The following is a 13,214-nucleotide window of genomic DNA, read 5'->3' as shown; positions in this document are numbered from 1 at the left end:
CAACAGTGTCCAGGGGAGAAGAGACTGCCTGCCTTGCAGATGAGACTTGTACCTAAAGTTCAAGACCAAAGGAGAGTGGGTTCCATGACAGGCCCCAGAGAGTCTATGGTATCAGGCTGGGTCCCACTTCCAGGATTTTATGCATGTGGCTTGCCGAGTATCCATACCATCTCTGTTCTCTTTTTTGGGGATTCACAAGACTGTCAGAAGGACATTCGAATAAAGCAGTAATTTTTTTTTTTAACTTAAGAAATGGCTCAGCAGTTAAGAGCACTGGCCACTCTTATAGAGGACCAGGGTTAGGTTCCCAGCACCCACATGGCAGCTTACAACTTTTTGTAACTCCAGTTTGAACAGATCGAACACCTTCTTCTGGCCTCCTTGGTGACACACACATGGTATATATACATGTAGATAAAACACTCGACACATTTTTAAAAAGAGAAACCTTTTCTATCTAGCTAGTTTGGGGTTTGTAATACATGGTCTTATCATGTAATTCTGGCTAACCTAGAACTCAAGAGATCTGTCTGTCTCTGCTTGAGCTCTGAGATTAAAAGCTTGCCCCATCACACCCAACCAAAACCTTTTATTCCTTTTGGTTTTTCAAGACAGGGTGTTGTGTGTTATTTTGATTGTATTCTGACTGCCAATAAAATTTACTTTCAATCAAGAGGACAGAGCTACCTACTAACAGCTACTACTAAAATTAACCATAGAGGTTTTGGAGAACTGAGGACAAGCAGACACAGGAAATAGTAAGGGCAGGGTTAAGACAGGATCTCAGACCCTTTTAGATGGCGGGGGGGGGGGGGGGGGGGCGTAGGGGGGTTGTCACACAGGATCCAGGTATCACTGGTAGCTTTTTTTTGCCAGTTCTGTGTTCATTCAAGTTCTTACCCTGATATCTGACTCCTGAGCTTTTATTGTAAAGAATAATTAGATAAATGCATCAACAGGGTTACTCTGTGTTGCCGTAGCTGGCCTGGAACTCAGAGATCTGCCTGCTTCTGATTCTCAAGTACTGGAATTAACGCACACCCAGAGAAACCTTTATTCCTAAGCTAGTTCCGGTAATTTGTGGCTCATGGGTGTAATAAACACTCTCACAGGAAAACTTGCCTAGTAAAGCCAGGAGTGAATACAGAGAGACCTTTGCATATCAAGGAGCACAAGGCCCCTCCCATGTGCTCACTACCAGGGCCTGACTTGACTTTTTGGCTCAGTTCAGGCTGGGAAATCCCAGGCTCCAAAGCTACAGAGAAACCCTGTCTCCAAAAAAAAAAAAAAAAACCAAAAACACAAAACAAAACAAAAACAGGCTGGGAAATCCAACCAATGCTGTTAACCCTCACTTGCCTGGCTCTGCCAGGGGCAGGAAACCCTAGCGTGGCTCCCCAAGCACCTGTCTCTGGTGCTCAGAATCAAGGCCGGCGCAGACAGATCACACCCTGAGAGGTTTTCAGCTTTACCGTGGAACAAAAGCAATAGATTCTACAAAAGTCACCTTTCAGTTCTGAGTCTCAACTTGTTCCCAGGCTAGGAATATATGGCCTGATCACGTCTCTCCCGTCAGTAGCACTGTCCACACCTCCAGCTTACTCCCACACCCAGGAGAGGCAGCAGTGAAACTGCACGCAGAGGTCAGAGGACCACTTTTGAGAGCTGGCTCGTTCCTTCCACCATCATGTAGGTTCTAGGAATTATATTTAGGTTAAGTAGTCAGGTAGTAGTAAACACACTTTCTTGCTGAGCTACCTTGTCAACCCGTTTGGATGTTCTCGATTTTGTCTAATTTAGTAGGACCCTGACCACAGTGAGTCATGGGGCCATTAGCGTACAAAGTCACATCAATCGGTCAGAAGTTAAAGTCACAACAGAATTTGTTTATAACAGGATGAGAAACTAGATGTACAAGAAAAAAAAACTGCAGTCACCTGAGAATGAGGCAAGAAAATGGCTTGACTCTAGGACAAGACCGAGATTTTTGTCTGAAATAAATAAACAAACAAATAAAATGAAAACAGAGCTGGGGTGTAGGCTCTAGCAGAGAGTTTACCTAGCATGTGCCAGGCCTGGGCTCCATCGCTAAAGTAAATAAAACAAAGAAAAAGGGATCCCTGATTCATAGCAATAGTACAAAGTCTCTTTCCAACTGACCTACAAATATAATGCATTCGCCATCAGAAACCTCCATGGGTACATGGCTATGGCATAAGTACTTATCACACATGCGTGAGGACCCGCACCCTATAAAGAAGCTGGGCATAGTGGCATACTCTTATAATCTCACCTCAAGGGAGACTCTTGATAAATCCTTATGGCTAGGCTTTAACCCTGCACCTGGGTCCTCCAACTCACACACACACACACCCTCCCAAAACTCACCCCGAACTCGTGTCCTAACTGGAGAAAAACCACACTTGACAGAAAGACAGTCACGCACATGAAATCAAGCCTTGGCATTGTGGCTGCCCTATCTTATGTTGTCATTTGATCTTTTGGGGCAAGGCCTGGAGGAGGCTCCCTTTTAATTCCAGGACAAAGGCAGAAGCAAGAGCCCCCTAGGTCTGTCCGGAAACCATTCATAGCCAACACAGGAGATGTCTCTGAAGGCACTGGGATAGGGAAGAGCTGACTGTACGAAACTCGAGTGTGGCCGTGCATGAGTGTACCCCTCTACTCTCTGCCCACAACTTGACCTCACTGATACCTCAGCAGTCTGCACCCAAACACTTTGGCTCCCATGTCATTCTGACAGACCCAAGAACCCAGCACTTCTCATTGCTCCTGTCTCTGCCCCTCCCAGCCCGAGTTCACCTGCCCTGCACAAACCAAGTATCTTTACAAGGCTCACCTGGACCCTCTGTACTAATAATCATAGCAACCACATCACCAAATCATCAAGAAGCAGAACTCATAACACCAGAAAGTTGAAAACCAAGGCAGGCACTAGTGGAGCACCAAAGGAAGCACGATGGTGCTGGCAGGCAGAGAAAGATTAGCTCAAGACAAAGATTCAGTCTTCCCTTTTCTTTTTTTCTGAGACAAGACAAACAAACAACACACACACTCTCTCAGACAAAGTCTCACTATGTATGCCCTATTGCTATATAGACTAGGCTCTCCTGGAATTCAGAGATCAACCTGCCATGGCCTCTCAAGTGCTAGAATTAAAATACATGCCACCACACCTAGCTAGACAGAATCATAATTCCTTTTTTGTTTTGCCTTGTCTTGTTTCTTGAGACATAGTTTCTCTGTGTGGTATTTCCTGTCTTGGACCTTGTTCGGTAGACCAGGCTGGCCTTGAACTCTAGATCCACCTGCCTCTGCCTCCCAAGTGCTGAGATTAAAGGAGTGTGCCACCAGGTCTAATTCTTAATATACCCCCCCCAAGATGTCCTTGAACTCAGAGCTCCAGAGTACTGGCAATATACATAAGTATGTGCTCTGTCACTCAGTTCTGCTCCAGTCCACATTCATTTTCCAAACTGGGGGGGGGGGGGTGTCCAGACCCTATTGCGTACTACCCACATTCAAGCAAATAGTTTCCTGGGACACAGCCACAGCCAATACTCCCTCTCCCTCTGGCTGTGTCTTCCTAGAATGACAGAGCATAGCAGTGATGACACATGACAGAGTAAAGCCAAAAATATTGTCTCAAACAGTAATAAGAAAACCTCACCTCTACTATCACTAAGCGCTGAGGAGCTTCTCAGGAAAGGGGGAGAGGGGCCCAAGTCACAACAGCACAGAGCACCCCCAGGGAACCTGAGCGGTACCTGCTCTCCCCAGGGAACAAAACCTCATTACCCATGTCCCCAGAGAGCAGGGGCATGTTGGACTAGGCAGACTAGAGACTTGGAGAAACAGTCCCAGGAGAGCAAAGGAACCAGTGGGAAAACTGGCTGTACAGACTGTCCCCTGGCAACCTAAACTGACACTAGGGATGAGAATGGTACAGAGTCCTGCCCACCATCTCAAGTTCTGACACCCACTGGGTTAGCAGCCAGTTTGTACCTTGAGGCTGGCTCACCCAGTACTCCCCTTATCCATAGTAACAAAGGCCTTGATAGAGGATGGATCATCTCTCCTAACACTGAGCCAACGCAGCCTCCCTAACGTCCCTGCAGACAGACAGACAGACACACACACCTCTCACAGTACCTTATGGTGGTCCGCATGCGTGCATGCACACTCACACATATCCCGTCACAGCTCCAGTAAGCCTGCCCCTCCCCCACCACCCAGACAGCCTTTGCTCATGCCACTGCCATGAAAGAAGCCCACTCGTTCCCTCTTGCCATTTCTAATGCAAGTCGCTGTCTGTAAGCAAGCGCTCACTTCCCAACCAGCACACCCAGGCCAGATTAGGTACATCAGAATGTGGCGACACAGTTGAGACCATGTTCTGCCCCCCTACAATGCTGTCAGCACCCACAATGTTTCCTTCACACACTTGAAGCAAAAACAGTCATAAATACTAACTCTGTCCTTCCTTAGAATTCAAGGCTAGATAGAAGGCAGCCACGTGGCCCCAACCCCCAGCATGAGCCTGGGCCTCCCAGAGAGCAGCTGTTGCTTCAGCCTCTTTCACAGCTGAAGGTCCCAGAGGCAGCAGTCCCTGTGACTGCTGGGAACTCATTGCTGTCTCATTACTGGTGGCTGGCATACTGTACACACTCCCTTTTTCTTTTCTTCCCCCACAAAGCTAGAGCAAGCAGTCCCTACTGAGACCCTAACCAGCACCATCCCTTCTTACTGCGGAGGTACAGTATCCCACCCTGAACTTCCAAAAGTCATCTCATGGATCAGGAAGCAGGAACCTTCATCATACCCTCCCTTCCCTACTAGCCATTCTGAAGGTTCAAAGGCTCTCCATGACCCACAGCCCTCTGAGAGTTCGCCTCCCTCCTGGAGCCCCCTCAGGACTATGCTGCAGACCAAGTGGCAGGCCCCAGCTCCAGGCAGGACCTCCACAGGAAAACCACTACTTCTTACTTTAGCAACTGTGATTAAAGCCATTCCTCAAAACGTCTCAGCTCCCATCTGGACGTGGATGTTCTTCCCAATGTCCAAGCAGCAGGTGAGAACTGCAGAGACCTGCATGCTTAATGGTCAGAGCCAAGGTTGTCTGAGCCTCAGAAAGGTCTGAAGTGCTCAGCACTGAGATGCTCGGTATGAAAAAGCTTGTCAAAGACACCTAAAAGAAGTGTGACAAGAAAAAGAGGAAATGGCTTCTCTGCCAGGAATCTGTAACTGCCTAGCACCCTAGATAACTAACTCCCTTTTTCTACCCCTTTTCCTGGCACACAACTCTCAAAAAGTTCTTAGGATTTCCAAAGTGTCCATGTCATGGAGGAGGCTTGCATGCTGGCTAGTGATAAGTCAGCTACCCACTCAGAACCTGGGTAAGAAGGGAAAGAGAAAGGAGGTTAATGGGTCGCCAGTACCAATACTGCCAACAACTGTGCCTCTGTCACAAGGCTCCAGAAGCACCCACAGGCCTAGGGCTCTAGAAGCTTCCAGACAATAGGACACAGGAAGTTCCTGGAGAGTGGCTGCCTGTTGAGTCCTGAAGCTCTTTCCCAACACTGCAACACCCAAAATGGCAAGTTTCCCAGAGTTCTACCAGCTGTTGGAAGAGGGGACCTGAGAACCCTAGACAGATAGCCAGTCAAAAGAAACCCAGGAGAGTCCCACTGGGCAACTGGAAGAAGGGAGCAACATTGAGAATAAGTTCTGGCCCGGCGGAAGCTAACACCGCCTCCAGGGAGCTGTTGTGGGCAGAGAGCTAAATTACAGGATGTCCTGCTGGTGTGTGCTGTTCAAGGGCCACTTGCTGAGGTCACTGAGGACTCAGTCTGAAATGTGGGACAGCTTCCCCTGGCTGCCCTCTACAAAATAACACCAGCATGTGTCATATGTCCAGCTATCAGATACAATGACAAGTAGCTACAGGAAAAAAAAGATGAATACCTGAGATCCCCCCACCCAAAGCAAGGCAGCTGAGAGAGCTCAGACACTCCCCAATAATCCCTAGTGGTTTCAGGAGCTCTAGGGTCACCCCACCAAGCTAGAGGAAGCGTATCCAGTTCCTTCCCCTCCAGGAGCTAAAGAAACCCCAAGGAATTTCTGTGCTCCAACACTCTACATCCTAGATGATGTCACAATAAACCTTCTATACCCATATGCATTTTTTTTTTTTTTTTTGGATTTTCGAGACAGGGTTTCTCTGTAGCTTTTGGTTCCTGTCCTGGTACTAGCTCTTGTAGACCAGGCTGGCCTCGAACTCACAGAGATCCGCCTGCCTCTGCCTCCTGAGTGCTGGGATTAAAGGCATGCGCCACCACCGCCCGGCTAACCCATATGCATTTTTAAAAATACCCTAGCAGCTGACACAAGCCAGGTCCCTAATGTGTATGCCATAGTCTCTTCCTAAACTAACACTGAAAGACAGATCCATATTCTCATAGTTATGGGTTATTTCTGAGGTCACATTTTTTGACAGTTAATGCACATAAGGTAAAATTCTTATCTTAAATTTCCCTGCTTTGGAAACAGTATGGAGGTTGTCCTGCTTCATTTCATAACCAAGCCAGGCTTATTTTGATCATTTTTAAGTGTACAGTTCAACAGCATTAAAAAATGTTTACATGGGCCAGTGAGAAGGCTCAGCAAAGGCTGCCAAGCTTTGAACCTGAGTTCAATCTCCATGACCCACAACTCCTGAAAGATGACCTCTGAACTCCATGACCACACATGATCATGAAGTGTAAAAACATAAAAAAGTAGAAAAACACCAACACTACCATAGTATACAGAACTTGTAAAAGTGAAACTGCATGTAGTGCTTGTCCTTGCCCTAGGCTCTGGCACCATCACTGCCTTCTATCTGCAATTTTTATTCCAGGCAGCTCCTAAGTGGGAATCAGCATATGCCGGTGGTATCTGAGCCACATCACATGATTTCAAAGTTGAGCTACCTGTGTCACTGAATCCTCCAGAACCATGCAAGCACAGGGATATCACAGTGCAATGGGGAGCCTAGGACCTATCAGATCACATCCCAGACAAGCTCCAACATCAACTGCCATTCCCAGAATGCATGGCAGAAAAAGACCCAAGAAAGTTTGTGACTGGTGATCTAAGCACCTTGATTCAGAGAAAAAGTCAGGCACGGTGATGCTACCTGTCACTGCAGCACTCACCGGAGACCTCCACAAGTTCAGAGGTACAGCCTGAAATAGAGTAAAACCTAGCCTTAAAGTTTCACTATTTTATGGATGCTTTTCCTGACTGTATGCCATGTGTGTGGCTGGTGCCCTGAGGTCAAAAGAGGGCATCACTCAGACCATCTAGGACTTTGGTTGTGGGCCACCAAGTATGTAGATGCTAGAACCAAACCCAGGTCTTCTGCCAAAAACAGCCATGGCTGTTGCAAAGCCACTCTCTCCAGGCCCTCTCTCAAATTAAAAATAAATTAAGTCACTGAGCGGTGGTGGCACAGCACTTGGGGAGGCAGAGGCAGGAGGATCTCTGTGAGTTCAAGACTAGCCTGGTCTACAGAGAGAATTCCAGGACAGGTTCCAAAGTCACACAGAGAAACCCTGTCTCAAAACAAAACAAAAATGATAAAAAAAAAATAAAGCCAAGTACAGTGGTGCATACCTGGGAGGCTGAAATAGAACGACTGTCTCAGGAATTCAAGGCCAGTAAGGGCTACGTAAGCCTCTATCAAAAGAAAGAGAAAGAGAGAGAAGGAAGCTGGATGTGATGGCACAGGCCCTTAACCAAAGCACTCAAGAGGTAAAACCAGTTCAAGCCAGACACGCACAGTTGAGAACCTGAGATACTGAGACAGACAGAGAAGGGAGGGAGGGAGGGCCTGCAACGAATGACTTAGTGAACAATCAGTCAACAATTCGATCCCCAGCAACCACAGAGAACCAGGTGAGGTGCTGGTTAACCCAGCACTGGGGAGGTGGAGACTGGAAGGCTCCTTGAGGTTCACTCACTAGCCAGCAGCCAGTTAAACCAATGGAGTTACAAGTTCAGCAAGCAAACCTGACTCAAAGGTGAGAGCCACAAGATGACTCCGAATCAAAAGCACTAACTAGTCAAGTCTGTCACCCTGAATTTAAGTCCTGTAACCTGCATAATGAAAGGAGATCACTTAAGTCCTGTAACCTGCACGGTAGAAGGAGAACCAATTTCTGCAAGTTGTCATCTAACCCTTCATGTGTGCAAATGTGCCCGTGCAAACATGCACATTCACACACACACAAATATATAATTTAAAGGTTTTGTTTTTAAGTCAGAGTCTCACAATGTAGCCATAGCTGTCATGGAACTGAGATCTGCCTGCCTCTGCCTTATGAATGATAGGACAAAGGCAAGTGCCTTCACACCCAGCCAGAAATGTTTAAGATGAGGCAGAATTAAAAAAGACAATCATCACTGGCCTCCATGTGCATGCACAAACTATCCCACACATATCTTTACTTAAAAGTAATTTATTGATCTATTTTCAAGACAGCCCCATCAGGCCTGAAACTACCAATAGGTCAGGCTAGCTTCAAACTCACAAAGATCCATCTGTTTCTCTCTCTCTCATCGCATGTTTTATTTTTTATTGTATTTTACGTTTATAAGCCAACAGCCGTCTTTTTGTTGTTATTGTTGTTTTTTTCGAGATGGGATTTCTCTGTAGCTTTGGAGCCTGTCCTGGAACTAGCTCTTGAACTCACAGAGATTCACCTGCCTCTGCCTCCCCAGTGCTGGGATTAAAGGCGTGCGCCACCACCGCCTGGACCAACCTTCATCTACAACAGATACACACAGAGAACTAAAAAGACCACAGGAAGCCGGGCGGTGGTGGCGCACGCCTTTAATCCCAGCACTTGGGAGGCAGAGGCAGGCGGATCTCTGTGAGTTCGAGGCCAGCCTGGTCTACAAGAGCTAGTTCCAGGACAGGCTCCAAAACCACAGAGAAACCCTGTCTCGAAAAACCAAAAAAATAAAAAAAAAAAAAAAGACCACAGGAACCAAATAAGGTAACACAAAGGAAACTGAGGCAAGAGAATCCAAAGTTTAAGACAGACCTGAACAAAAGGCCCTGCTTCAAGAGAAGTAAAAAAATAAATAATGAAGAAAACAGCTGTGTGCAGAGGACTCTCAGTGTAAGTGGTCACCAGAGCCCAGCCCAGCCCAGCCCTGCCCCACTCCTATCCCAGCCTCCAAGCAGGATCCTGACAGGGACCTAGCATTCACTTACGTGCTAAAGTCATTTTGACCCAAACTCCTACCTACAACCACAACCCCTCCCCCATTTCTAAGCCAGTGTCCTGGGAGGAACATCCCTCTTACCTCTCAAGCCTTCCAAAAAAGCCAAAACTCAAACCCATCTGAGAAGTTTACAAAAATCATTACAACAGCTGTTAGAATAAAATGTTTCCGAGGAATATATATAAGCACATGTGCACACAAATAATGCCTAAGCATATGAAAGCAGGCACGAGTGTGCCATGGCATACACGTAAGGTCTGAAATGGCATTAGCCTCATCTTCTACCTCAAGGCTAGCTGGCTGTGCACACTAGGAACCTTTCACGTCTCCATCTCAGAACCCCATAGTGAATGCTAGGATTACAAACATTGCTCCTGCTGCAAATTCAAACTTGGGCCTCATGTTTGCTTAGCAAGTGCTTCCCCCTGAATCATCTCTCCAGCTCATGTGTGTGCTCTTAGCTGCTGAGCTATATATCTCTAGCTCCACTTCTTTCTCTTCCCCCAGCAATGAGGTGTGCTGTGCATGTCACAGCTCACATGTGCAGGTCAGAGAACAACTTACAGGTGACATTTCTCTTCTTCCACCATGGGTGTCCTAGGCATGGAATTCAGGCTGCCAGATTTGGCAGCAAGTATCTTTTTTTTTTTTTTTTTTTTTTTTTGGAGACAGGGTTTCTCTGTGGTTTTGGAGCCTGTCCTGGAACTAGCTCTTGTAGACCAGGCTGGTCTCGAACTCACAGAGATCCGCCTGCCTCTGCCTCCCAAGTGCTGGGATTAAAGACGTGCGCCACCACCGCCCGGCCGGCAGCAAGTATCTTGACCTGACAAGTCATACTAGCCCCTTCCCTGGATCTTTCTGGAAAAGGCTCCAAAACTCAAAACACCATGGAGGGCCAAAGCAGGATGATCCTGAGTCTGAGCCCAGCTAGGGCTATTATGAAACCCTGTCTCAAAAATAAAAAGCCAGAGGACCCTAAGAAAGACATAAAAATTAAAATCCTCCAAGCTTGAACAGCCTCAGAATCTAGAACACGTGAGCTCCCAACCAGCTTTCAGGGCTCAAGTATCATACACAAGCCTCTTCCTATACCCTAGAATTTCTATAAAGTTCTTTTACCAGCTAAAGTAAGGTCTGGGTCCTTCTAATCTGCATTCACCCGTCCCGCCTACTGTTTGACAGAAAAACAGCAGGTTGTTCCTGCATGTGCAAGGGACCTGCCATTACTTTTTATCCTAACTATCCCCACACTCTCACCTTGCACAAAGCACTATTATCTGGGGAGGAATGCAGAATACAGAATAGACTCCAAACACACCTTCTGTAGGGTCATACCCTGAGCACACAAGGGTGCAGATGGTCTCATGGGCTCACCACATGTCCACTCAGGGCAACAAAGCAAAAAAAGGCCACCCAGAGCTACGGGTTATCTCACTCACATCTAGCCTATTCAGGACCCAGGTCCCTCCACCCCTGTCAAACTACCACTTCTGGACCCACTATTGGGATCTGTACTATCTTCCAGTCCCTACCCAACTGCCACCCCAAACAGACTCCCACTGTCCTTCCTATCTGAGGGCACTCAAGGGCCACCTTCCCTATCACAGGATTCCAGGGCACAGCAGAGCCAGAGCCTGTAAGAGACTCCTAACAGCTGTTAAGAACAGACCCAGCTAACCACCACCGTCTGCCCACTGTGTCTCAGGTACCTGTCCCACTTTTTATTCAGGCAGGCAAGCCCAAGGCCATGGGAACACCAATCTGCTTGTCAACCATCTTCCCCTCCCAGGCTTCCCTCACATAAGCATGCAGTCCTGTGCAGGTACACTTCAGGCTTCCTGTGTAAGTGCTCAACAGTGACCCAATAGCCCAAAAACTCAGCTGGGCAGGAATTGGGGCCACCTGGTCACATCTGTGTTCCTGTCATCAACCCCAGCCTGCCAGCTATGTCCACTCCCCACTATGGTGATAGAAGCCTGAGCTGCACTGTACTCCAGAACTCTAACAGTAGCTTAGGCTATGAATTTTGTTTTTTTCGTTTGTCATGTTGAACCTCAGGACTCACATGTGCTAGGTAAGTACTCTATCCCCAGTCTCTGCATAAACTTAAAACAGCTCAAAAGGGGTGGGAGTGTTCTTGCCTAACATGTACAAGGTCTTGGGTTCTTTCCATACCCCCAGTAAAAAATAACTTTTAAGCCAGGAGGTGGTGGCGCCCGCCTTTAATCTCAACCTTCAGGAGGCAGAAGCAGGTGGATCTCGGTGAGTTTGAGGTCTACAGAGTGAGTTCCTGGACAGCCAGGACTGTTACACAGAGAAACCCTGTCTCAAAAAACAAACAAACAAGCACAACAAAACAAAAAACCTTTTAAAACAGCAAAGTGGTGCCCACGAGCAGTTCAGTCTCCTTGCTGCTTCTGCAGTAAGCCATGGTAACATATAGAAACTCCCATCATTGCCAATAAGAAGCAGCCTCTAGGCCACTCATTCCACAAGTTCCTTCTCTCGGTCCACCTGTCCTGGTTGCTGTCTGTCTCTGGAGAGAAAACCTGCACTCACACTCCCCAAACACTCTAGCATCACAAAAGTCATTACCCAATCCCAAATCCAAGAGCCTGGCTTCCATAGGACTCCTGGAGCCTCCTCAGCTTCATCTCTCCTATGACGCTGTGAGGAGCACCCCATTAACAGGATAGTCTTTTTCAGGCATAAAGGCCATGCAAGAGGGGCAACCTGATTTGACTGGGGTAGTAACTCCAGCATGGATCAAGAGTGTAGGACACTGAGCACTCTACCAGCATCGCCCTTAGCAGAATGTGCCAATCTTGCCTCTCCCTGAACTGGCTTGGGCATTGTCAGAGCTGCTTGCTGTGGGGCTGACAGGTGCTCTGCTTGCTGCTCCCCATTACCAGGGCCAATTCTGGACCTCAAGTGTGCCTACAGTTAGGTGCAGTTACTTTCTTAATGAGACAGGGAAGTGCTGCTTAAGCTTTAAACCATCACCCACTGGATTTCTGGGACAGGAAGTCCTGAGATTCCTGAAGCAGCCCTGCATCACTTCCTCTGTGTCCTGTCCTCTAAGGAGACACCAACGATGACCTCAGGCTCAAAAGCAGACAAGGCCAGGAGAGAGGAAACTAGCCAGTGGACCTATATAAACAAACCTATGCCAGGCCAGAAAGACAGACCAACCAGATTCTCCTTCCTACTGCAAGTCAGTGGTGGGAAGTCTAGCCCTTCTGGGGTCTTAATTTCCAGTTTGTCCTGACTCACACTGAAGTGTGGGGTTCTGCAGAGCACAGAGGAAAGTCCATAGGGGATGCTACAACTGTCTGTTGCCCAAAAAATTACTTTTTTAAAATCTCTCTCCCCCTGTCTCTGTTTCTTTCTCTTCTCTGTTTATGTATGATATGTGTACATGTTCACGTGTACCAATACCAGTGTACATGCCAAACTGCACGTGTGGAAGTAAGGGACAACCTTAGTCTAATCCTCACTGTCCACCTGGAGCCAGTGTCCTGTCCAAGCGTTCACTGCTATGTACACCAGGCTAGCTAACCTTTGAGCCTCCCAGGATTCCCCTATATCCACTTCCACCTCTGTAGGAACAATAGGATTACAGGTGTGGGTTCTGTGTCCAGCCTTACTTAGGGGTTCTAGGCATCCAAATTCAGATCCTCACACCTGCTTTACCCACTGAGCTACCCCTCAGCCCCCAAGAGGTACTCTTTATTTTATCGTGGCTAGGCCCAGGGCGTCAAGCATGCTACCGCCATGAAGCGGCACCCTCAGTCTGACTGCTCCATTTCTAATGCAGCAGACTAATAAACATGATCCTACTGCTATCCACACTCAGGATTTAATACCAAAAAAATTTCAAAATGGCCAGCAAGATGGCTAAACACAGTAAAAGTACTTACATG

At 47.4% G+C, this 13,214-nt stretch overlaps 1 protein-coding gene across 5 annotated transcripts in view; it reads right to left on the bottom strand.

Annotated features, from left to right (window-relative positions):
- The window catches only part of Gatad2a (GATA zinc finger domain containing 2A), an 88,981-nt gene that overhangs the window by 44,952 nt on the left and 30,815 nt on the right, over positions 1-13,214 (bottom strand). The gene's annotated exons all lie outside the window — the stretch shown is intronic.

This window comes from Microtus pennsylvanicus, chromosome 9, assembly GCF_037038515.1.
Source record: "Microtus pennsylvanicus isolate mMicPen1 chromosome 9, mMicPen1.hap1, whole genome shotgun sequence".
Taxonomy (NCBI): domain Eukaryota; kingdom Metazoa; phylum Chordata; class Mammalia; order Rodentia; family Cricetidae; genus Microtus; species Microtus pennsylvanicus.
This window is presented reverse-complemented; position numbering and strand designations above follow the sequence as displayed.